This window comes from Rhinolophus sinicus, chromosome 17, assembly GCF_057876585.1.
Source record: "Rhinolophus sinicus isolate RSI-liver-muscle chromosome 17, RSI-T2T, whole genome shotgun sequence".
Classification (NCBI taxonomy): Eukaryota; Metazoa; Chordata; class Mammalia; order Chiroptera; family Rhinolophidae; genus Rhinolophus; species Rhinolophus sinicus.
In genome coordinates, this window is record NC_142517.1 from 199,422,142 (window position 1) to 199,448,941 (window position 26,800).

Consider the following 26,800-nt stretch of genomic DNA (forward strand, 5'->3'; position numbering starts at 1 on the left):
AATTCTCCAGTTTATTGGAGAATTCGGTCCCTGGTGCCACCTAATAAAGGGACATAGCAGGCTAGGAACAGAAGTAGCAGAGAAAGTGAAAAAAGTGTCAAAAATTTTAGATGTGGGCAGTAGCTTGGGCAAATCCTTTGAGAAGCATGAGGAAGCCTCATCTTCAGTGAGGCCCAGCCAACCTCTACAAACCAGCCTCTGGAAAACAGTATCCCCCGGGGTGGGTTTTTCACTCTCTGAAGCCTGAAGTGTCAACAGGTACATTTAATGGTCTCCTGTAATGATATCAAATGCTTTTGGAGGGAGGGACTGTAGTCCTGATCTTATTATGTACTATACCCTAGTTAGTAAAAGGAGTTTGTATCCTCTCCTTTGAATGTGTTTTTGAACAGAAAAAAAAGAGAATCTGAAATGACAAAATGCTTGAGGTGGGAATGGGGACAGAGACAAGGGAAAGGCAGAGGCTTAGCATTATAAGGTTTGGTGACATCAAAAGTAAACAAATCTTGAGAGACAGAGTAGGAGGACATGGACTATGTGACTGAGTGAATGTATAACCAGGTGTAAAGGAGCTAAGCCAGATAGTGACAAAAACTATGGAAGGTGTTGTCAGAGAAATGAGTGAATTTAGTCAACAGGATGGAAACTAAAGCATTATCAATTGGTAATAAACTGAATAAAAAGTGTAGAGACAGGATCTCCTACTTTTTTTTTATAGTGCTTTCTGAATATCTGAGTAAATGAACTATACCGGCGCATTTATTTCTTCTGGAATGCTCCAAAACCTCAATTTCCCTCTAGATGTTGATTCTCATTGGGATTACCCTTTGGATACCCTTTTGGAATTGACCAGTATCTTAAGTCAGTATTATTGTCCTGCACGTTTGGATGTTTTGTGCCGAGAAAGAGAAAGAGCGAGAGAGAGAGAGAGGGAGAGAGGGAGGGAGGGAGGGAGAGAGAGAGAAGAAGCTTCCATCTTATTTCTATTTTGTTGTTGTTGTTAAGGGAGAAAATATCTATGTATTTTAGGTGTTCTACCAGGAGTTGAAAAACATTTTCTGTATAAAGCTGTAAATATTTTAGGCTTTGCAGGTCACACCTTGTCTGTCAGAGGAGCTCAGGTCTGCTTCTGTAGTGCAAAAGCAGCCATAGACAATATGTAAATGAATGAGTGTGGCTGTGTCCCAATAAAACTTTATTTACAAAGACAGGCAGTGGGCCAGATTTGGCCCACCAGCCACAGTTGGCCAACCTGCATTCCAACCTTCCATCTTTAAAATCTGTCTCTGTTGAGTATTTCTTCACTTGCAACTGTTTGCTGTTGCGTTGATGTGACTTGTTTTCAGTCCTATTCTATAATATTTTATACCCAAATCTAATGAATTTAAGCAGAATTTTAAAAGGTTAAAATTTTTGTGTTTTCTTTATTTTTCAAATTTTTATCTTCTATGGACATTTAGGATGGACACAGACAGTGTTAAAGCTTTTGATTGTCTACTTTCTTTTTACTGAAGGAAATAAAATTCATAGTTTCTTGTGTCATTTTTATGCTACAACAGTTATGTCCTCAGTAGTTTTCCATTGTAAATGTAATAAAAAAGTGAAAATTAATTTTCTATCATTTGAATCAAAGTGTCCCAATGTCTCAATATGGTGCTAAAGTAAAACTGTAAAGTTAATGGAATATTGTAATCTGTAAGATGCTCTTTTGTTGAAGAAGGAAAATTGGCTTATCCTCCATGGTTTGAAAGGTTTATAGCAACAGAACTACCTAATCAGCAATTACCAGTAAAAACACCATATAAAAATGGATTGGTCCCATCCTCTTTACTGTGAGAATAGAAATTCCTATCAAAATACTCAAACATTCTTTCTGTTTCATTTTTAATACTTAGGTAAACAAACTTCTCTGCTTCTAAATCTTGCATTAAAAAAAAAGATTAGCAGTATTAAAAAAGAGCAACATTTATTGTTTGCCTGCATGGCAGCGATTAAAATCTTGACAGCATACCAATGTCCCCGAGCTTTGTGATAACTGCCATTACAACTGAGCACAGACATAGAACCAGGGTGGGATTTATTGGTAAACTGCTCTGCTGGGTCACAGACTCTCTGCCTCCGTTTCACACGAGCATCTGTTGCTGCATTTTAAAGCTGTATGCCACAAACTTTGACAAAGACAAAGATTCCATATCATACACATTTGTTGCTCCAACAGAGCTGCATTTGGTCCGTTTTCCAGGGCTGAGACCATAAGCTTTTGTTCCTAGAAATTGACACTGCATTTGCCCCCATTTTGTTAATATCCAAAACATTTTTACTTCTTGTACAATCTAGGTTTAGGAAATGGCAATTATGCTTAGTTAGATTTTTCATTTTTGGCAGAAGAGAGAATGACTGCTTCAGTCGAGCCTCGCCAAATAGGACTTACAGCATCTTTCAGGCATTTTCAGTTTGTCCCAGCTTGTGGAGACAGCCCTAATCACACGTCATCTCCTGATGACAACAGCCTCAAACATGGCTGTACCAGTGCTGTGGAGCTACCCATTTAAAAAGAGAAGCATGTAAAAGCCAGATTTGAAATTCAATAAGGGGTTCAGAGGAACGTCTAGCTTTCAGGCCATCTTCTTGCTAAATGAATAGGCAAACTATCACACACACACACACACACACACACACACACACACACAATTCTAGAAGGCAACCAAAGGAAGCCTGGCTCACTAATGTCTGAAAATAGCTCAGTCTGGAAAGGTATGCTTTTAGACTAAGAAGGCAGAAAAAACTAATTAGACAAGAAGCAACCGTGAACAAACATGTTAGCAGAATCAATAACTGGAACTGATCAGCTATTTCTTTAATTGTGCCAGCTGGTCATCTGTGATGTGCTTAGCAGAGCATAATTACCAGTTTCCATCCCATAGCGAAGATCTTTTCTTTTTCCTTCTTTTTATACAAATAGCTGGGCATATGTCATTTAATAATAATCATAATATTTTTTAAGAACTGAAAAAATTAGTGGAAATGGAAACACCTCATGTAAGATGATATTTTATGAATAAGTAGAAGGAGGCCAAGTAAGTATGCCAGTTGTGCTAATAAGAATGTGAGCTATCAAGGAAATGTAACTAATTTCTTAATTTAAAGGCCATTATGTGCTCCGTCTGCAAAGCTGCATTATTAAAAGTAGGGATAATTTACTTTGCTATTTTAGCATGAGGTCCATAGTTTGTTCTCATTTGTAGAGCTGTGATTGACTTGAGCCTAACGGATTGCATCTACTACAACCTCAGGGACCGTGCAATACAGTTGTCTGGTACCATTAGGAGAAATTAAAACAGACTGAGTTGTATAAGTAAAAGGAATAGAAAAGACAAAGGTTTCACAAGTTAATTCAAAGACCAAAAAAAAAAAAAAAAAAGAAAGAAAGAAAAAAGAAGTGCTGGCCCAATTGATTTGTACACTTTTTCCACCCAAGTGACAGCAAAACAAAGGTTTGTAAGCATGTAATAGACTAGAAAGACCAGTGTTTAAAACTCCACGTTTAGCTGTGTGTAACCGAAGAATGCTTATCGTTTCTGACATATTGCTGTGGGAAACTGGCCTCTTTAGGGCAGTTGTCACATGGAAAAGTGACATGTTAAAAGAAATATGTACATAGGGAGTGAAGGGCAAACCAGAAAATACTGGAAGATTCTGATAAAAGTAAGGATTTTCTGATGCATATTCAAAACTTACCTAAGAGGTCTTTTAGGTAACACAATTAGTGCCCTTAGTTTTCTCATCTAGAACGAAAATTTCTGCTCAATTTTTTTGAAAAGAATGAAAGATCCCATAATGATAAATGCCTTGACACATATGCTCCCAGAGCTTATTAGTTAAGTAAGTAAATAAATAATCATCAAGTGACAAAGGGTCTTAGGTCCTTTTTTCCCCCTGAGTTTCATTGTTACACACGAAATTAGAAAGAGGACTGTTTTCCTCAGCAGGCATCACTTACTACAGCTGGACAGACTTAACCTATGTTAAAGTTGCTGATTCCTAGGTTCAACCAGCCCTGGAGAAATGGTCATTGTTTCTTCCATCATGTTCTGGAAGACAAATCCCTGCACCATCACCCGTCATTACCAAAAATTCAGTTCAATTCAATTGAATTTTCTTCAGTTCAGTTCAACCCAACAAATCTTTATGATACAACTACTATGCACCAGCCATACAGCCCATCCGGCCAAGGGTTTCAGCACCCCTTCTTCCTTTTCTGCTTTTCATCAGTCTTTATGAAGTGTTTGGAGCACAGGGGGTGGAAGGTTATTTTAAATTATGAATTTATGGAGCCATCTTGAGTAGCGGTTCCTAGGATTACTATTAATTCTTTTCAGAATTTACTCTCAATTAAATAGAAGAGCATGAATGCATGTTGTGCTATAACAAAAAAATCTAGATTTAGTAGAAAAAAAGTAAATGCCTAAATGATTATCTAAATTGAATTCTAAGCAAATTCAACAAATTCTGCTCTTGGCATCTTTGCATATGATAGTAGTCAATGAAAATAAAAGGTACGTATTCATGAAGCTGTCAGAAATGGCATGTCTGCCTACTCCCAGCTCCTGCCTGCCCCCTGCCTAATTAATAACACTGAAAGCTAGTTGTTCTCCTCAACCTGTAGCAGTGGTTTTAAGACTATGTTCTGTAAGGTCCATAGATGCCAAATTGAGGAGCTCTGTCTTTTTGCTTTATGTTTTGGGGTTCCATAATGTTCCATTTTAAAGAAAGTTCCACTGCTATAAATGTGTTTGAAAATTCATGGTCTATGGTAGAACCAATCTGTAAATTGTTAACTATAATAGAACCTTGTTGTTTTCCAGGATTATATCCTGCGACCTTCACAGTTCTCAAAGTAGTCTTTACAAATAGCGACTACACAATTAGTGTCCTTAGTTTTCTCATCTGCAAAGTGGTCATAATAATAATAATTATATCACAGGTTGTTGTGGGAGTTAGATAAGATGATACATTGAAAAAAATGAGCTTGCAAAGCTGCATTGAGGGGAAAGTTGGTTGATGAGCAAGTCTCTCTTTAGTTAAGTGACTTTCTCTTATATCCTGCCTCAGAATACATGCAATTCTAGTTCTTGTTAAGGGGGAACATGATTAATATAAACTGTGACATTTGATTTATCAGTAATCAGAACTGCAAATGTCTGCTTGGAAATGGCAAGAGCCCTTGAAATGAAAAGTCCCCAAACCATCAAAACACCTTGGTCTGAGATCTCTTTGCCTTTCTAGGAAATGTCTATAATACTGCATGAGCATATTGACCCAGGTAAAACACATCTGAAAAGGACACTTTCATTTTTAGTAAATAAAATGCCCATAGTGTCTCAATAACTCCAAGATCAATAAGGATCAAAGTAGAATTCAGTGCCTAAGTATTTATGGAGCACGGTGCTGGGTTAGTATTCTCCCAAAGAAATTAAGAGCATATATCTGAAATGTTATTCAACAATACGAGATAAGAACCCTCAGTGAACATCTGGAGGAACAGACACATGCTAAGGAGTTCCCTGGAAAGAGAGCTCATCCCGGTGGCTCAGGATGAGCCAAGGATGCTTCATAGAAGCCAGGAGACTTCCCTCTATGGTGAGGGATGCTGATGGGGATGGTACAAAGGCAGCATAGCTTAGTGGTTAATGACCTGGGTTCTGGATCCAGGCTTCCTGAGTATAAATCTCAATCCTGACTTTTTCTATTTCGTGATCTTGGGTAAATTACTTAACTACGCTGTCTGTGTGTTTTAACATCTGCAAAACATACTTTAATAATAGTACTTGCCTTAATAGTGCTGTTGTGAAGATTAAATATTTTAATTTTTCAAGTGCTCAGAACAGTGCCTGGCATCTCAATAAGTACTGTGCCAGTGTTTGTTAAGTAAAACAAATAAGGGTCTGAGAATGGCTGACTTGACCCAAACGAACCAGCTTTTTCAGAGCTCTAAAAGCACTCAGTGATAAGAAAGGGGAGCTTTTCTGAGTATCCAAACAGATGAGCTTGATTTCTTCTCCTGCTAAGATTGTTGGACTATTTCTAGACACATATGAAAACAGTGGGTGAGAGAATGGTCTTGACTCTCATGTTGCTTGCTCAGTGGTTTATGCAAGTTAGATTTGTGCAGATGGAACAGAAAGCAAATTTCGATTGGATGCAGTATTCTATAAAGTCCAGCTCCTTTCCATGAGTCTGGTCCTGTGTGGAGTGAGCTAAGCACACTGGTCTTTGATAGTAATTGCTTCTTGTGGTGAGATGAATTAGCTCTTCCAGAGTCCCAGAGTGTTGCTGAATATGTTACTTTTCCCAATTAGGAGCTCTAAAAGAAGTTGTATTTTTTTGGATTCTGTGATTTAAAATGTTCTGCTCCCTTGTACCAAATGTAATTTGGCATAAGTCGAATTAGACTTCCTACCCTCTCTGCCTAAATTGCTATCACCAAAGTGCTAATTTGAAACAGCACCTGGAGAGAAAAAGAATATAAATCTGTCATGTATGTGTGCACACCGAGGCTCGGAGGTAAGTCAACTTAAAGCCATGTAATTGTCAGCTAAGACAACAAAACTCTTCGAAGGGTAACTTTCTGGCATCAAATTACAGCCCGTCCAAACAGATAAAATTAAATTAGACTGCTTATAAATTAAACCTCTTCTACTAGTGAGATTGCTGCTGCCCTAAAGGAAGTATTCTTTTCGGGCAATAAGCAGCTTCAATGACATGACAGCTGCATCTGCTACAGAATTCATAAAGCTATTCAAAAAAGGTGTCTTCTCTTTGCCCAGCTCCTACGTCACTCAGAAAGAATGAAATTGGCACTGGCAGGCTGTCTGGAATTAGAGCTAGTGAAGGCCAATTTGCGTATCAGATGTTTGGCCTGTTCATCCATTTAGAGTGGGCTTTACAAGGTTGGTCTCCGATATTTGTGGGAGGCCATATTCATTATGTGTCTTAGGAGCACCACCCAAAGATTGCCAAGCTCCGAAATGTCTTCTCCACTATTCTTCCATCAGATCCATTCTTTTGAGAGTTGCTCTTGTGAGTTAGATTAGGGAAGGGGTCAGCAAATTTTTCAGTGAAGGGCCAGGTAGGAAATATTTTAGGTTTTGCAGGGCCATTTAGTCTCTGTTGCAGCTATTGAACCTGCCATTGTAACACATGAAAGTAGTCATAGACAACATGTAAATGAATGACTGTGGCTGTATCCCAATAGAGCTTTATTTACAGAAAGAAGCAGCTGGACAGACTTGACCCTCTTCATGGCTATAAAAAAATTGATTACATAAGTTGAAAAAAAAAATCAGAGAAGTATCAGTTTCCTTTTGTAAACCTGGAACCTAAGAAGACATTGGAACAATGTGCACACCCTTATAAATCCCAAGATTTCTATAACCACTGAAGATATCCTTCACTTATGTGGGAAAGGAGAACATGTTCAGCTATCTGGAACTTCACAAGTTGTACCACCAAAGAATTCTCACAAAAACTTTGGGAATTTCTTCAGCCAAATAAAAATTAAATTGGATCAAGATGGGGGGAGGGAATATAAGAAACAATGATGAATAATGACTTGTAATATGTAAAGTAAAATTTAATAAATTTAAAATTTAAGTGCATAATAATAATAAATATTACATGTTAAAAATGCACTTTTATAAAAGACTAGCTATACTTTAAGAGAAAACTTATATCCTGGATTAAAAGCAACTATAATCAAAGAGCCAGGAAAAGAGCTAAGGCTTAAAGCAAGACACGCTAAAGCAACAGGAATGGTGTAGGCTTAAAATAAATTTCAGGTTTAGTTAGAAATACTCTTTTAATAGTTAACCTGACCCCAGCTCAAGAATTCAAGACACTGAGGGGAGAGATCCAAAATGGTAGAGTAGATAAACCCTGTGCCTGTATCCTTCCATGAACACATTAAAATTACAACTAAATTATACAAAAATCAACCTGGAAAACCATCTGAAGTCAAGCTGAAAAAAAGTCCTATAACTGAAAATATAAAGAAGGAACCACGTTGAGATTGGTCTGACAGCAGTGACGCGGAACAGGTCCCCAACCGCCCTGTGGTGGTTGCGAATCAGGAGGTGTCATGCAGGGTGTCATGCGGGGTGGACCCTGCTGCCCACATAAGAATGCAGGACATGGTGAGGCCAAAAAGGAACACCTATAGAGCCATAGATAGGGGAGTCATACCACTATATTCTCGCTGGCGGCTGGGTTGGAGACACAGGAAGCAGGAGCCACATGATCTGCAACCCACCGTCCACTTCTCTCTGCCAACCAACCTCACTTGCTAGCTGCAATCCGCCGTACTAACTGCAATCCACTCTTGCTAGGTCAACCACCATCTTCTTGCTAGCCTCCATTTTCTGCTAGTGTAGGCATGGCAGTTATATTAGTGGCCAATGGTTCACTGGTTACAGCTGACGGCCAACTAACCACAGATGATGGCCATCCAATCACAGTTGATGGCCATTTACTACCCAAGTGAGCACCTTTCCACATGAGGGCAAGAGCCTGGAAACTGCACTCCTGGCTCTGTCCCCACAGGAGGGATATCTCAGCTATGGAGATTCCCCCTGGAGGAGCAAGGGACCCTAGCCTCCAACACCAGGATCCCCAGTCTGGAGCACTGATGCCTGGAAGAGGAGCCCCAACAAAATCTGGCTGTGAAAAACAGTGGGGATTCTAACAGCTCAGGTGGGACAGAAGACTGTGGGAAACTCAGATGGCCAGCACACGGACTCACTTGCTCGCAGGCACTCACCTTGGGCTCCAGCGGAAAAATGGTGACTTGTGGGGCCTCAGGGACATACAGACAACAGACTGAGAAGTGTGGCTTCAGGAGAAGAACTGGAGGACAGTCCACATTTTCCCAGTAAAGGTTTTTTCCACCCCCATGCAGAAGGTAGGCAGGTACCATCTTTAATATGTTAAACCTGCCCCCACAGGCTAAATCTGAATCTGATTGGCCTGGTGACCTCCGCTGCTCCACCCTCCTGACTCAGCTGGGACCTTGCCCTACTCAACTTGCGCACTGCTGGAGGCACTTTCTCTGGGAACAGCCAGCCCTCCCAAATTACACTCTTTCTAAGAAAACTATCATAGTCCACAGGCCCCAGGCCAGTGGCAACTGATCTCAGTGTGCTCTGAGACTTTTGTTGAGTAGCTTCAGGCTCAGCACTGCCACCAAACCAGAGTCTGCATTAAATTGATGGCCACAACTCTTCCTACTCTAGTGACTCACTGAGACCCTGCCTCACTTAACTCACTGCATGAGGCTTTATCAGTGGCTGAACCTGAAGAAAGCTGGCAGGTGGCAGCAGGCCTCTGGGTGTCCTGGATTTTTGTGGAGTTACCCCAGGCCTCATACTGGTGCCAGCCATTCTAGGTTCACAGTGTGGACTCTCCCATGCACCTCCAGGTTTAGAACAGGCAGTGAACAACTGTGGGTTGCTTGGTAGCTCCTACCAGGTAGCCTCTGGCTAGTCACAGGCAGTGGGTGACCTGGGCCTGCATAGGAGTCCCTCCCACTAGGCCCCAGAACCAACATACTTGGAGTTTGGCTTCAGACCACAGAAGAACACCACCCAATTAGCCCCACAAGTGGCACACACAAAGGGCGGTCTCAACAGACACCAAAGCCCACTAGAGCAAATCCCACTCAGTGGGGTAAGCCTCCCACACAGCAGCCCATAAGCTGTGGACATGGCCAAATCCCACAGCCAGTCAGCCTGAGGGTCAATCCCACCCACTGAGTGCCAATGCAAGCAAGTCTCAACTATCAGAGAAGAGCACACACAACCCACACAAGGGACACTCCTGTAGCACCTCGCTCAGGTGACCAGGGAGGCTGTGACACTGAGCCCCACAAGAATCTTACATAAGGCCACCTAGCCAAGACTGGCAGACCTAGCAGATCCACCTCATACAGAGAAACAAACACAGAGAGGCAGCCAAAATGAGGAAACAAAAATATGTCCTAAATGAAAGAACAGGAAGAAACTTCAGAAAAAGAACTAACCAAAATGGAGGCAAGCAACATACCAAATACAGAGTTCAAAACAATGGTTATAAAGATGCTCAAGTAACTTAGTGAGATCTTCAACAAAGAGATAGCAAGCATAAACAAGGACATAGAAACCATAAAAAAAAAGAACCAGTCAGAAGTGAAGAATTCAACAACTGAAATGAAGACTGCACTAGAAGGAATCACCAGTAGACTAGATGAAGCAGAGGATTGAATCAGCAATTTGGAAGACAGGTAGAAGAAAACACCAAATTGGAACAACAGAGTCCCCCCCAAATAAGGATAGTTTAAGAGATCTCTGGGACAACATCAAGGGTAACAACATTTGCATCATAGGGGCACCAGAAGGAGAAGAGAGCAAACATGGGATTGAGAACCTATTTGAAGAAACAATGATGGAAATCTTTCTTAACCTGGTGAAAGAAATAGACATACAAGTCCAGGAAGGTCACAGAGAGTTCCAAATAAGATAAACCAAAACAGGCCCACACCAAGACACATTATAATTAAAATGGAAAAGTTTAAAGACAAAGAGAGAATCCTAAAAGCAGCAAGAGAAAGGCAAGTACTACCTTATACGTGAGCTCCCATAAGATTGTCAGCTAATTTCTCAACAGAAACTTTGCAGGCCAGAAGGGATTGGCACAAAATATTCAACGTAATGAAAAGCAAAGACCTACAACTAAGACTACTCTACCCAACAAGGCTATCATTTAAAATCAAAGGACAGCACAAGAACTTCCCAGACAAACAAAAGCAAAGGAGTTGATCACCAGCAAACCAGTATTATAAGGAATGTTAGAAGGACTTCAGATGGAAAAAAATAATCAAAATTATGAATAATAAAATGGCAATAGCTACGTAGCTACATATCTATCAAGAATTACTTTCAATGTAAATGGATTAAATGCCCCAGATAAAGGACAAAGGAGGACCGAATGAATAAGAAAACAAAACCTTTACATATGCTGCCCACAAGAGACTCACTTCAGATTGAAAGACACAGACAGAAAGTAAAGGGATGGAAAAAAATGTTTCATGAAAATAGAAATAATGAAAAAAAAAAAAAAAAAAGCTAGGGTAGCAATACTTACACCAGACAAAATAGACTTAAAAAAAAAAAAAAAAAAAAAAAAAAAACGCTATAAGAAGAGACAATGAAGCGTCCAGTAATCCCTTCTGGGTACTTATCCAAAGAAATCTAAGCTACTTCGAGGGGAACGTGCATTCGTATGTTCATTACAGCATTATTTACAATAGCCAAGATGTGGAGACAGCCTGGGTGTCCACTGATGGAAGAATGGATAAAGAGGAGTTAGTACATATATACAGTGGAAAATTGCTTGGCCAAAGAAAAGAATGGGTTCTTGCCATTTGTGTTAGCATGGACGGACCTGGAGGGTGTTGTGCTGAGTGGAGTGTATCAGACAGAGAAAGACAGACGCAGTGCGATTTTGCTTATATGTGGAATCTAAAATAGACAAACAAAACAGAAACAAACTCATAGATACAGAAAACATTTTGATGGTTTCCAGATGAGATGGGGCTGGGGGGTGTAGATGAAAAAAGGGGAGGGATTAAGAAGTACAAGTTGGTTGTTACACAGTAATCATGGGGATGTAGGGTGTAGCATAAGGGATGAAGTCAGTAACCTTGTGATAACTATGTATGGTGTCAGATTTAGATTTATTGGGGTGATAGATGGGATAGGGTTGGGGCAGAGTGAAAAAGATGAAGAAATTATAATGTACAAATTGGTAGTTACAAAATAGTCATGGGGATATAAAATAAAGCATAGGGAATGTAGTCAATAATATGGTAATAAGTATTTATATTTCTAGGTGAGTAGTAGACTAATCAGGGGGATCACTTCTTAAATTATGTAACTGTCTAACCACTATGCTCTACACCTGAAATTAATATAAAATAATGTTGAATGTCAGCTGTAATTGATAAATTTAAAAAGGAGAGAAAGGGGAATAAGAGGTCCAAACTTCTAGGTATAAAACAAATAAGTCATGGGGATGTAATATACAGCATGGGGAATATAGTCAATAATATTATGATAGCATGGTACGGTGTCAGATGGTAGACTTATCATGGTGATCACTTTTTTAGGTATGTAAATGTTTAATAACTATGGTGCACCCCTGAAACTAATATAATATTGTATTTGAGTTATATTTTTAATAAAAATCTTAAAAAGAAAAATATTTTTAAAAACCAACTATAATCAAGAGTTTGATACTGGCATATGGTTAGCAAAATATATCATTGAAATCTAGATGTCCTTAGATATCATTAAAATCTGAAGTACAGAAATAGAAATAAAGGCAATTTCAAATGGAGACATACATGATAAAGGTAGTGCTATAGGCCAATGGAAAAATGATGGATTATTCAATATAGCATTGGAGCAACTGACTAGCTCTCTGAGAGACTAACAAAGGACTTCTATCTCACATACAAAAATTGCTTGCAAGAAGATTGAATACCCATGTAAATTGAAAACATCAGGAAAATATAGCCAAATATTCTTTAAAGTTGGAGGTGGAGGGGGCCCTTATCAGCAAAAAAAAAAAAAAAAAAAAAAATCAGCATTCTTTCCTTAAAGGATTAACAAGTTTGAATCTATAAAAATACAAAGGTTATGTGTAAACAGTCTAGATAAAAGATAGAGTGAGAAAAATATTCAGAATGCCATAAATGACCTCAGAATACAACAAAAAAACATGAGAAAAAAATAAAACATTTTAATAGGTCATGACAGGTCTGCCTCTGAGTGTAGCACCACTTAATCCCTACACGTAACCTGAACTTTGATTCAGAGAGATGATTGCACATATAAACAAACAAAATGTATAATAACAAACAATAACACACATTAAAATGTAAATGTTCCTTTTCCCTTAACTGTGCATAAAAAGGGTTCTATAGAGTCTTACAGAATCTATGAAAGAAAGCATATAAGCTCATAAAATTGGATATATAAAGACAATCTCCGACAACACACTTATGTATACACACTCACACACTCTCTACAATCCATAAATAAAGAATATAGAAAAAAAAATCATAAGACATCCGAAAAGACTATGAAGTCTTTTTTGACCTTCAGGTACAATCTGAGGCATGAGGTTAAATGCTTCTATACAAATCCAACTTATAAGAAACAAAATTTAGAAATTATCAAATATATATTATCTATGTAATTCCTTAGGATATTAAGTAATAAAAGCAGAAATAAGTAAGATGAGAGAAGACTGGATTTCCATAAAAGTTTAATTTTAAAATAAAGTGGAGGCAGAAAATAGCAGACTGGCTAGTACAGAAAGCCAATTCAAGTATTAGAACAAATCATGAAATTCTTTTATTCTAAGTAAGCACTCATAAAACACCCACATATTTTCATAATTAAAATTATGAAGAAATGCTACAGCTGACTAATAACTTAATCATAATAATGTATTAAAGAATAAAGAAGATGTATAAAGTGATAACTAAAATAAATAAATCATAATTTATATATAAATAATGGTTAGAAAAAATGAAAACATTAACATTCTTGGAATTTTCTATTTTCTTAAAATTTTTGAGCAAGGAGGAACAAAATGTGTCTGTTTATGCATAATGATCTGTTTACTCCTATAAAATCTTTTTATGCCTATAAAAATCTGGTTCATAAATTCAGAAGATAGAGGAATTAATTTTTTTCTAAATGTAGGAGCCTCTATGAAAAGCATTAGAAGATGCTATGTATCATTTATTAGAGATGCATAATTTTTCTTTTCTTTTCTTTTACTTCAAAATAACTAACAGGAAAATAGAATGTATTCTCCAAATCAGAGAATGTATTTTTCCAAATAAAACTTAATTGATATAACAAATGAGATTAAAAATAAAAGCAATCAAGGATGCACAGAAAACAAAACAGTAGGTAGAAAACAGGAGTGGGAGGAATGGGTGTTTTGTTTTTGTTTAAATAAATTGATTTATTAAAAAATAAAACAGACAGTACATATTTGGTTATTAAAATTAATGTGAATAGGCCAAATTTTCCTAATTAAAAACAAAAATTTCAGATTGGTTTAAGATGCACACGTAAAATAAAACAGATGATTTACAAAATAAAGCAGATGAGCAAAGACATGTAGAATAGAAAGAAACCAAAAATAATTTGTCTACAAACATTTTCTTTTATCATTAAAATATCTATAGTCTCAATTTGTAAGCAACCTTGTATCCATTGATAAGGGACTGGCTAAATAATTTCTGGCACATTCATACAGTGGAATCCTAAAAGTGTTGAAGATTCAGTGTTAATAAAGTGGATTACGAAGCATTGTTATACTGACACCAATGTGAATGACATTTTAAAACTACACCTTCTCCTTAGAAGTGTACTTTAGGGAAAGGTGGCCTCAATTAGTTATTTGCTTCATAAATTGCTTGGAAGGCATGAAACTAGTCATATGATTCTCCACAGCTGATTGATGGCCTCTGTACAGGAACACATGGCTGGGTATAAAAGAGGATGGCAGCTTTGGAGATGGTTTGAAATGAATTATATCCAAAGGTGATGTAGACATGCTCTATGTAGAGAGTAGAAAACAAACTCAACTGAATCTCTCTTTAAGTAATAAAAATGCTAAAAGCATTTGATGAACTAGGATTAGATGTATAAAGAGAAGGTCCTGGCCAAATTCTTGTCTTGGAAGCACTTGAATGTGGAATGGCTATACTGCTGATGGTTACTTTGTGTCCCTATGCATCTCTGAAACAAATCCTCATTATTGATGTTTCTTCTTTGATATCTGATAGAGCTTGATATATATGTATGTACAATATGACCCCATTGTTTACACAAATGAAGAAATATCTGGAAGTGTATGCAATAAGGTGTTATGTGGTTAACTCTGAGTACTAGAATCGCTCATGATTTTTTCCCCTTCTTTTTATATATCTGCATTGTCTAATTTTTCTATAATGAAAATGTACTATTTGTGCAGTAGAAAAACAATAAAGGTTATTTCAAAATGAAATTTAATTTAAAGGCAAATTAATCTTATAAATGAACAACAATGCTTTCTAAGCAATTTGGTAATATTCATATATATGCTTTAAAATTGTTCAGATTCTTTGACCCAGTCATTATATTTCTGGGAATCTACCCAAAGAAAATTATCTTTGATACAGAAAAAGCATTATTTATAGTAGTTCAGAATTGGAAGCAACCCAAAATATTCACTAAACAAAGTTTGGTAATGGAACTTAATGGAATATTAAGGAATAAAAGATAATACCAAAGTTTATAATAACAGGGAAAACTGCTTGTGAAGGAGTGAAACAAATCACAACTAGGGGTAAGTACAACTTGTATAATGAAAAATTAGGTAAATTATACATTAAATAAATAAGAATATAAGTAGAATAAGCATCAATTCTTTCTTTCCACCTTGATAAAATTTGACTATAATTCCCCAGTGGTGAGATCAGATAAACTCTGAGCTACTTAATATCACACTCAATACATGTTCATGGTCTGTACAGAGACTCCTAACCAATTACCAACTCCTACAATGCCCAGTTCAGCTACTTCTGCCTGGTGGACACTACTTGTAGATGTCTAATTCTCTTTGAGAGTGGGGAAGAGAAAATGATGGAAAAAAGAAAGTAAAATCTCCTAGTGATAGGAAGGACCCTGTCATCCATGAGTCTAACCCAAGGGTGAGAGCAGGATATACCAAGTCATGGAAGGCAATGCTTTGATACCTCTCCTTGGCTCTGAATCTGTCCTAGTGCACTATCTTACCTTAAGGCCCAAGAACACCACCTGAAGAGGAGGTTTGGCCGATATGGAGCAAAGAAAGGGGTAGCAGATTGTTTAACTGGTCTTTGGACTTGCTCCCCAGGTATCCTTGAGCTCCTGTGTCCAGTTCAGTTCATAAATATCTATTAAGCAACCATTCATTCATTCAGTCACTTACTCAGCAATATTTGAGTACTCTGTGGCATACTTGTGCTGGGCTAATTGTCTCTGTTCTCAGTGTAATGGGAAATCAGATTTAAATCAAAATCTTACACAGTATTTGAACACTGACAGGATATTTGGTAATTTTAAGAAACTCGTTAATTTTTGGAATTCTGATACTGTGAAAATATTTTATGGATTTTTTTTTTTTTTATTAAGAAAGAGTCCTTAAAAAAAAAAGGAAGAGTCCTTATTCTCTAGAGATACAGACTACAGTATATAAGGACAAAATGTGGTGTTTGGGGAGGAAGTAGGGCAGTATAAAAGACACAAAAGAGGAAAGATCCACATGTTAATTATTAATGCGGGGAGAAGGAAACGGGAGTTCGTTATATTCTACTTGTGCAGGTTTGAAAATTTCCATAATAAAATGCGGGTTTTTTTTGTGGATACAAAGAAAACTAGATGCCATTAAACAAAAATAATTGCACAGAAACATCATGAACTGAGATGAGTGCTGAAAAAGGGAAGATCAAACTAGGAAAATAAATACCATGTTTCCCCGAAAATAAGACCTAGCCAGACAATCAGCTCTATTATGTCTTTTGGAGCAAAAATTAATATAAGACCCAGTCTTATTTTACTATAAGATCAGGTATAATATAATATAATATAATATAATATAATATAATATAATATAATATAATATAATATAATATAATATAATATTATAACATAATACTGGGTCTTACATTAATTTTTGCTCCAAAAGATGCATTAATGCTGAGTGTCCAGCTAGGTCTTATTTTCAGGGACACAGGGTAGCAGGGAACTTGACCTAGATTTAGGCATCTAGGAAGCTTGAAATAGTGATTCCTGGACTGACATGAGGAGGAAGAACTGTTAATTTGGTGAAATAATGGAGGGGGTAAAACATTTGAAGCAGTGAGACCTGCCCGTGTCCAGACTATTAGGTGGAGGACTGCATGGAATATTCTAGAACTGAAAGATAGTTGGAATATGAAGAACAATGGTTCGAGTTTAATGAGATTAGCTATAGAGGTCAGACAAGGCCAAACCATGCAAGGGAGTTTTATGCTAACATAAGAATGTGAATGAACTCTTGTCCTGAAAACAATAAGAAGCCATTCAAGTTTGGAGACATAGTCCTATTTACATTTTTCAAAGATTCCCATGACTGCAATGAAAAAAACAAATGAGAGTGGTGGGCTGAGGTGTGTGCAAGTACACATGGGATGGCCCAGTGAGAAGATCTTGTAACAATGCAGGTAAGTGATAGATAATAGCCTTGTGTTTGAGTGGAGGTGGAGAGAGGCAGATGGCATTGAAAGATGTGTAGGGGGTAATGGCCACATGATTTAGTGATAGATTAGATATGGGGGACCAGAGAGAGGGAGAATTTCAAGGATGACTCACCTAGCTCTCTATGCTGTAAAGATGAGTAATGCTGTAAAGTTGAGTCTTCAGAGAGTTTAGACTCAAGGAGTGGGGGGAGATAAGTAGTTTGTAACTAATACAATAAATGCTAAAATAGAAGAAAGCTCAGAGCTCCTAGGAAGTACAGAGGATATGAATAACTTATACCCAGCCTGGGAGGCAGGGAATGCTTCCTAGGAAATACACAGTTAAGGCAAATCTAAAATATATGAATGACAATTGGTAGGAAAAGGCAGGTGAAAATGGTGGTCCAGCAAAGGCAAGGAGTGGAAGATATAAAACGGTATGAAGTGCAAATTAGAGACCAGGGTGAGGCAAGAGAGGTGCTTAGGGAGAAAATTTAAGGAGGAACTCATTCTCAGGTGCACTTGTATGATTCTGAGGATTAGTACACCCTTCAAGTTTCTTCCCTAGATACCTTGCTTGTATCACTCCAATCTCTGACCTAATGATGTGTCTACTTATGGGTGCATGGGTCTGAGGCGGAAAGTACTAGGAGGTGAGGTAGTAGGGATAATTCCAGGTCTTGTTTTGTATACTAAAAAACTTGGACTTTATTCTACAGGAAAAGGAGAATGTTAGAGGACAACATGCATGGGAGTTAGAGGTTAGTTTTATATTTTTTATAATTCTTTCTGATTTAGAATGGACAGGTAGAAAAGACTGGGAAAAGAGGGACTTGTTAAGAGAGACTTGCAACATAATCCAGGGGTCAGATGGTGATAGTTTGGTTAGGATGATAGTACGATAGAGAAAAGAAGTTTACATATTCAAGGGATATTTAGGAAAACTTGGAAAAGATGAGTCAAAGATAACTTGAAGAATTTTGGGTAACTGCGTAGATGATAATGTCATTTATTGAGATTTTCTATATGCACACATAGACACACACATACATATTTTCATAAAGCCATTGTAATATTTACTGCATTCAGCAACCATATTTTCTAATTATACTTCTCTGCTTTGGGGGGAAAAAACCCAAAACTAAAAGTTAGCACACTGTCTAGTTTCTACACCATGAAATATTATGACCATGAATATTTTTCAAGACTCAAGTTTAATTAGTAGATAATAGAGGGAAGTGATTTGCCATATGAAAAGAATTCTTTTTCTTTTTAACACAAAGAATATAAGTTTCATGACTGTAAGCTCTGTGAGATCAGTCTGAATCAGTTCCGTATAATGAATACAATATTGACATTAACACAATCTTATTCAGATTTCCACCACTTTTCTTACACTCATTTGTATGTGTTTGCATGTGTTTAGTTGTATGCAGGTTTATCATGTGCGTATGTATCAAGATAGAGAATAGCTCCATTACCACAGAGATCAGAGATTTATTTTTGAATGGATGAATAGTCCTTAAAATAGAATGGAGTTTTCTAATCTGTTACTTAAGTTTCCCCCCATATCCTGCCTTGCATATTGTGGAAATTTATCATTAAGCACTTCCTTGCTTCTTAAACTAGGAAACATGTTGTGAGGTTCATAGCAGTGTGATGTGCCAAGGGTCCATGAAATTACAAGGAGAAAGTGCTACATCTACTGGGAGCACCCATTCTAGTCAATGGTAAGTAATTTTTAAATTTATTTTTACATTAAAAAAAACATGGATAGATTATGGAGTAGAATGAAATATACATATATACGTATATGTATATGTATATATACATATACATATGCATATATACGTATACATATATATGAATATACCGTGTTCCCCCGAAAATAAGACCTAGCCGGACCATCAGGTCTAATGCATCTTTTGGAGCAAAAATTAATATAAGACCCATTCTTAATTTTTGCTCCAAAAGACGCATTAGAGCTGATAGTCCGGCTAGGTCTTATTTTCAGGGAAACACGGTATATGTTTATGTATATGTGTGAATACACATATATATACATATATATATATATGACTTCAAAGATATGCCATGCCCACTTTAGTCATTTGGGTCACATGTACAGATCCTCTGAATTACAAAAGAATCTTTACCGCACTAAAAGGACATCAGTAAAAACTTTAAGAAGTACTGCTAGTTACTTCAGTACCTACTATTTTCCACCTCCTGGTTCAGGGTATTCCTTGAAGCTAGGGACTCTGCAGTTGCCACTGTAATATACCTGGAAGGAGCTAGCACAGGGTATGCCACAGAAAAAGCACTCAGCAGATGCTGGTTGAATTGTGTAATGCCTTGCTGATAGCATCCTATAGCTGTAACCCTGATAAAAAGTCAGACAAACCTCAGCTTGAATCCTGACTCTATCCCTCATGGTTATGTTAAGCTACTTACCTTCTCTGAGATTCCGTTGCCATGTCTGTAAAATCTAAGTAAAAGTACCCATTTCACAGAGTTATTGTAAGACTTCAAGGAAATATTGTGTAAAGTACCCAGGACAATTTGTGATACAAAATACGTACTCAAGGAATGAGAGCTGTTACCACAGTAATGATGACACTGGGGCATTGATGATGTGAGCTTAATCTTAGCAACGGGAAGAAATAATGAAAGAGCTATAAAGCAAATTAACAGTAATGAATGGGGTAAGACATTTTAAAAAGAAAAAATGTTTTTCTTCACATCAAATATTGATCTTATTTCATCTAGTAAAAAGGGTAAAACTGATGTCTGCTCCACGTCTGCTAAGAGATACTAACTTAAGCAAACACTGTCATCAATATTCTTTCATAAATCTAAGTATTAATTGGAAAGCCCACGTCTTACTCATATTTTCTAAGTTAATTATGAGTCAGTTGTAATCAATGATATTATAGGGAAAACACTAAAAAGAAAACAAATGTGTCTAGGGGGAGAAGCCTTTAAACAAAGCTGCGAGAAATGGAAACCACCAGAGTCATTTTTCTCTGTCCATTTTGGTGACAGCACTTTAAGAAGATACTTTTTCCCAAGGCTTATCGCTATCAAAGAGTGATAATACGAGAAAAAAAAATGTTCTCTCAGGCCTAGAGCATCTAATGAAAAATGTACAGCCTTCTGTTCTCAGTACATCTGCGGGCCACATCCAGGAAAGGGATGGTTCTGTGCCACCTCGCATATCGGTTCAGTCTGAGAGAACGTCACCTCCGCCTCAGCCTATCAATGAGGGCCGCACTCTCCACATTATCAAACTGGGTTCAGTCTTTAATCAGAAATCTTCGTTTCTGAAGTGGCTCATGTCTGCGAGTCCACTGTCCCAGCAGTGCTGGCTAGACAATGGCTTTGAACATATCTTTAAGCTCCTTACTTCCTAAGCATGTAGAGCCATTTCCTGATAACAAGAGCAAGTCACTGCATATCTGTCTAGACACAGCCTGCTCCTGGAAGTGACTGTCCATGCAGAAGAACTCACACCCCCCACCCCAAGAGTGAAATACTTGTAGGGCAGGATGTCCCAAATGAGACAAATTCATGTGTCTTAATGTAGCTCAAACATGGCTTATTTGGGAAACTCGGATGACCATAAATAGCATTTGTTTTCCCATCTGAATTCTGAACCAAGTAAGAGGTTTATACATGTCGTAGGTGCAGACAAACAATGGGTTCACTGGTACAGAATCGCCAAATTAGACAGACACAGCTGCTCAGGTTCAGGCTGGGTGGCCCTTCCTCAGCTGTCCCGCGGGCCTGAACTGTAAAGCTTGCATGGAGGAGTAGAGCAGAAGCCAGTGGGCTGCTCATTCCCAAAAAGGAAGAAGTGAGGAAAGTGCCAGTTTTTGTATGCGTATGTCCAAGTTTGCAGCTAGGTCTCACCAATCCCTGGATCACCCCCCTCTTCTGTTCAGGGAGCAGAGTGAGGCCATGGGTGTTAAGATAATGAAGACACCTCCAGTGGAAAGAAAACCTAAGGAGTGAGGGACCACCTTTAACCACTAAATAGCCTATGCCAGGGTTTCTACCCTTAGCACTACTGACAATTTGAACCAGATGCTTCTTTGTTGGGCTGTCCTGCACACTCCAGGGTATTTAGCAGCATCCTGGCCTGTAGTCACTAGACACTAACAGCATGCCACCCTCTATGTTGTGGCAACTAAAAATGTCTCTGGACATTGTCAAATGCCCCGTTGGGGGTGGTGGCAAAATTACCCTCTGTTGAGAACTACTGGCCTAGACTCCAGTTCTGTTTGCTATAAACTGGTTCATTCTGATCACTTCTGCTGAACACTGACTATGTGACAGGCTGGGAAGATAAGGCAACGAATATCTACTTCTGGCCTTAAAGAGCTCATGTCTGGTAGGCTCCACAGACGTGTCTAAGGAGACATCTGGTGGTGTGCACAAATGTCTAATCATTCCCCAGCAATGCCCTCGAGTCAGGAAAAGCCAGGCTGGCCATTTGGACGCTGATCTGTCATTCCCTCCCTGACAAAATGCATCTTAGGGAAATAGACATTTCTCTGCTGGTCCTTCGATTTCTGCTTCAAGAATGACTACTGTATCCAGGCTTGACATTCAGAATGTATGCTTGCAGCCTGTGAAATTTGTTTTTTTCTCTGAGTAATAGGGCTCTTTCACTCTGTCTTCCCTGGCATCTGTGAGATCAAAGCCATTTTCTTCGCGACAAATACTAAGGCCTGAACAACTTAATCTTGACAGAAGGCAGAAACTCTAGGGAAAATGCAGAGTTTAAACAAAAATAACTCACTAATACCCTCATTCCAGTACTTCTGAATCTTCTATACCAAATATATTGAACTATTCAGTGATATGATTGTTATATTTAGGATAGCATGTCATCATTTTTAAGGAATTAACTTTTCTACTTTCACTATCTAATTTTCAAGGCAGATTACAGCAGCCTAACTGTAAAGACCTCACAGGCAAACATTTTCAATGACACCTTTTCCACAAAGGTATCACATATCTGGGGACCAAAGGATAGGAACATTGGGCCTGATTTTTTTTGTTTGCTTTTTTGTTGTTGTTTTAAAAGATTTTAAAGGAATAGGAAGGAAAATAATGTCTTTTTATGATAGCAGCTCTCACATTTTCTAGGGCACAAGACATTTTTGTGAAAGATTCCCTTTGAGCCTTCTACTTTTAATACATAGAAACATTGCCAGGAAAAATGGAAATATAGTTCTTATTTTTAACAGGATGCTGATTTGGGGAGGGTAAGAAACACAATAGGAGTCAGTTGAGCTCTAGACCCAGATCTGCTTCTGTCTATGAGATGACGTTTTAAGTAATTTCCCTGTTATAGAATTAAGGCTTAGAAACAAGGTTCTTGCTCTAAGTCTGAGATTCTTTTTTTCTTGTCTTTATTATTATTGCTATTATTAGTTTCAGTTGTACAATATAGTGATTGGACATTTATACACCTCACAAAGTGATAACACCAATAAGTCTATTACCCATCTGACACTGTGCATAGTTATTACAATATTATTGACTATATTCCCTATGCTGTGCTGTATATCCCGTGACTTTTTAAAAATTATAGTTGGCATTCAATATTACTTTATATTAGTTTCAGGTGTACAATGTGGTGGCTAGACATTTATATACTGTATGAAGGGATCCCCCGATAAGTCTAGTACCCATCTGACACTATACGTAGCTTTTACAATGTTATTGACTATATTCCCCATACTGTACTTGATATCCCATGACTATTTTGTAAATACCAATTTGTACTTCTTAAACCCTTCACCTTTCTCACTGTGACCCCCAAACCTGCTCCTTTCTAGTAACCATCAGTTTGTTTTCTATCTATGAAGCTATTTCTGTTTTGTTTGTTAGTTTATTCTGTTCTTTAGATTTCACACATAAGTGAGGTCATATGATATCTGTCTTTCTCAGTCTGATTTATTTCACTTTGCATAGTACCCTCTAGGTCCATCCATGTTGTTGCAAAAGGTAAGATTTCATTCATGTTTAAGGCAGAGTAATAACTCCATTGTATATAAGTACCACAATTTCTTTATCCAATCATCTATTGATGGGCATTTCAGTTGTTTCCATGTTTTGGCTATTGCAAATAGAGCTGCAGTAAACATAGAGGTGCATACAGCTTTTCAAATTAGTGTTTTGGATTTCTTTGGATAAATATCCAGGAGCAGAATTGTTGGGTTATAAGGTAGTTCTATTTTTAATTTTTTTGAGGACACTCCATACTGTTTTCCATAGTGGCTGCACCAACTTCCAATGCCACAAACAGTGCACAAGTGTACACTTTGTCCACATCCTCGTCAACACTTGTTTGTTGATTTATTGATGATAGCCATTTGGACAGGTGTGAGGTGATGTCTCATTGTGGTTTTTATTTGCATTTTTCTGATGATTAGTGATTAAACATCTTTTCATATCTATTGGCCATTTGTATTGTCCTCTTTGTAGAAATGTCTATTCGGGTCCTCTGCCCATTTTTTAATTGGATTTTTTCTTTTTTTTTCTTTTAGTTGTTGTTGAGTTGTATGAGTTTGTTAAAATAAATTTTTAATATTAACCCTGTATCAGATCTATCATTGGCAAATATCTTCTCCCATTCAGTAGGATGTCTTTTTGTTTTATTGATGGTTTCCTTTGCTGTGAAAAAACTTTTTAGTTTGATGTAGTCCCATTTGTTTAGTTTTTTCTTCTGTTTCCCTTGCCCGAGGTGATATATCAGTAAAAGTATTACTAACAGTAATGTCTGAGAATTTACTTCCTATTTTTTCTTCTAGAAGTTTTATGGTTATGAGTCTTAAATTTAAGTCTTTAACCCATTTTGAGTTTTTCTTGTATTGGAGTAAGAAGGTAGTCCAGTTTCATTTTTTTGCATACATCTGTCCAGTTTTCCCAGCACCATTTATTGAATAGACTGTCTTTCCCCCAATGTAAATTCTTGCTTCCTTTATCATAGATTAAATGAGCATATAGGTATGGATTTACTTCTGGACTTTCTATTCTGTTCTATTGATCTATGTGTCTGTTTTTATGTCAGTACCATCCTGTTTTGCTTACTATGGACTTATAGTATAGTTTGATATCAGGTAGTATAATACCTCGAGCTTTGTTCTTCTTTCTCAGGATATTTGTGGCTATTCTGGGTCATTTATGGTTCCATATAAATTTTAGGATTATTTGTTCTAGTTCTGTACATAATACCACTAGTATTTAGATAGGGATTGCACTGAATCTATATATTGCTTTAGTTAATATGGACATTTTAACTATATAAATTCTTCCTATCCATGTGCATGGTATATGTTTTCATTTATTTCTATCTTCTCCAATTTGTCTCTTCCATGTGGTATACTTTTCTGACTACAGGTCTTTTACTTCCTTGATTAAATTTATTCCTAAGTATTTTTTTTTTTTGAGGCAAATGTAAATAGGATTATTTTCTTAATTTTCTTTCGGATAGTTCATTATCAGTATATAAAAATGCAACTGATTTCTGAATATTAATTTTGTATCCTGTTTTTTGGTGCAGTCTTTGGGGTTCCCTTATATAGTATCATGTCATCTGCAAGTAATGACAGTTTTACTTCTCCTTTCCAATTTGGATCCATTTATTTCTTTTACTTGTCTGATTGCTGTGGCAAGGACTTCCAGTACTATGCTGAATAAAAGTGGTGAAAGTGGACATCCTTGTCTTGTTCCTGATCTTAAGGAGAATGTTTTAGCTTTTCCCTCATTGAGTATGATATTAGCTATAGGTTTGTCATGTATGGCCTTTCTTATGTTGAGATATGTTCTCTCTATTCCCACATTGCTGAGAGCTTTTATCAAACATGGATGCTGGATTTTGTCAAATGCTTTATCTGCACCTATTGATATGATCACTTGATTTTTATTTTTCATTTTGTTTATGTGGTGTATCATGTTAATTGATTTGTGGACATTGAACCAAACTTGCATACCAGGAATGAATTACGGCGTTGATAGTGGTGTATGATCTTTTTAATGTATTGCTGAATTTGGTTTGCTGACATTTTGTTGAGGATTTTCACCTTGATGTTCATCAGGGATATTGGCCTATAATTGTCTTTTTCTGGTTTTGGAATCAGAGTAATAGATGCTTGATATGACTTCAATATTCTTAAATTTATTGAGCTTTGTTTTGTGGCCTAACATGGGTCTATCTTGAAAAATGTTCCATGTGCACTTGAAAAGAATGTATATTCTGCTGCTTTGGGGTGAAATGCTCTAAAAATATCATTTAAATCCATCTGGTCAAGTGTGTAATTTAAGGCTGTTGTTTCCTTGTTGATTTTCTGTCTGGAAGATCTTTCCATTGGTGTCAGTGGGATGTTAAAGTCCCTTACTATGACTGTGTTACTGTCAAGCTCTGCTTTTATGTTGGTCAATATTTGTTTTATATATTTAGGTGCTCCTATGTTGGGTTCATAGATGTTTACTAGGGTTATGTCCTCTTGTTGGATTGATCCCTTTATCATTATGTAATCTCCTTCTTTGTCTCTTATTATCGTTTTCATTTTAAAGTCTATTTTGTCTGATGTAAGATCCCTACCCCAGCTTTTTTCTCATTTCCCTTTGCATGAAACATCTTTTTCTATCCCTTTATTTTCAGTCTATGTGTGTCTTTCAATCTGAGGTGGGTCTCTTGTAGACAGCATATGCATGGCTCTTGTTTTCTTAAGCATTCATCTACCCTTTTTCTTTTGATTGGAGCATTTAATCTAGTTACGTTTAAAGTGATTATTGATAGGTACATAGTTATTGCCATTTTGTTATTCATATTTTTTATCTTTTTTGTTTGTTTGTTTTCCCCCTTTTTATTAAAGAAGCCCTCTTAACATTTCTTGTAACACTGGCTTGGTTGTAATGAAGTCGTTTGGCTTTTTCTTGGCTGGGAAGCTCCTTATCTCTCAATTTTAAATGACAGCCTTGCTGGGTAGAATAGTCTTGGTTGTTGGCCCTTGTTTTTCATCACTTTGAGTATTTCCCCCCACTCTCTTTGGGCCTGCAAAATTTCTGGTGAGAAATCAGCTGATTTCTTTGTCTTTAACATTTGCCATTTTAATTATAATGTGTCTTGGTGTGGGCCTGTTTGGGTTCATCTTGTTTAAGATTCTGCACTTCCTGGGCTTGTATGTCTATTGTTTCACCAGGTTAGGGAAGCTTTCGGTCATTATTTCTTCAAATAGGTTCTCGATCCCTTGTTCCCTGTCTTCTTCTGGTATTCTTATGACGCAAATGTTGTTATTCTTGATGTTGTCCCAAAGACCTCTTAAACTCTCTTTGTTTTTCTTTTTTTATTATTATTATTTTCCCTTTTTGTTCTGATTGGTGTTTTCAGATACCTTGTCTTCTAAATCTCTGTCTGATTCAATACTCTGC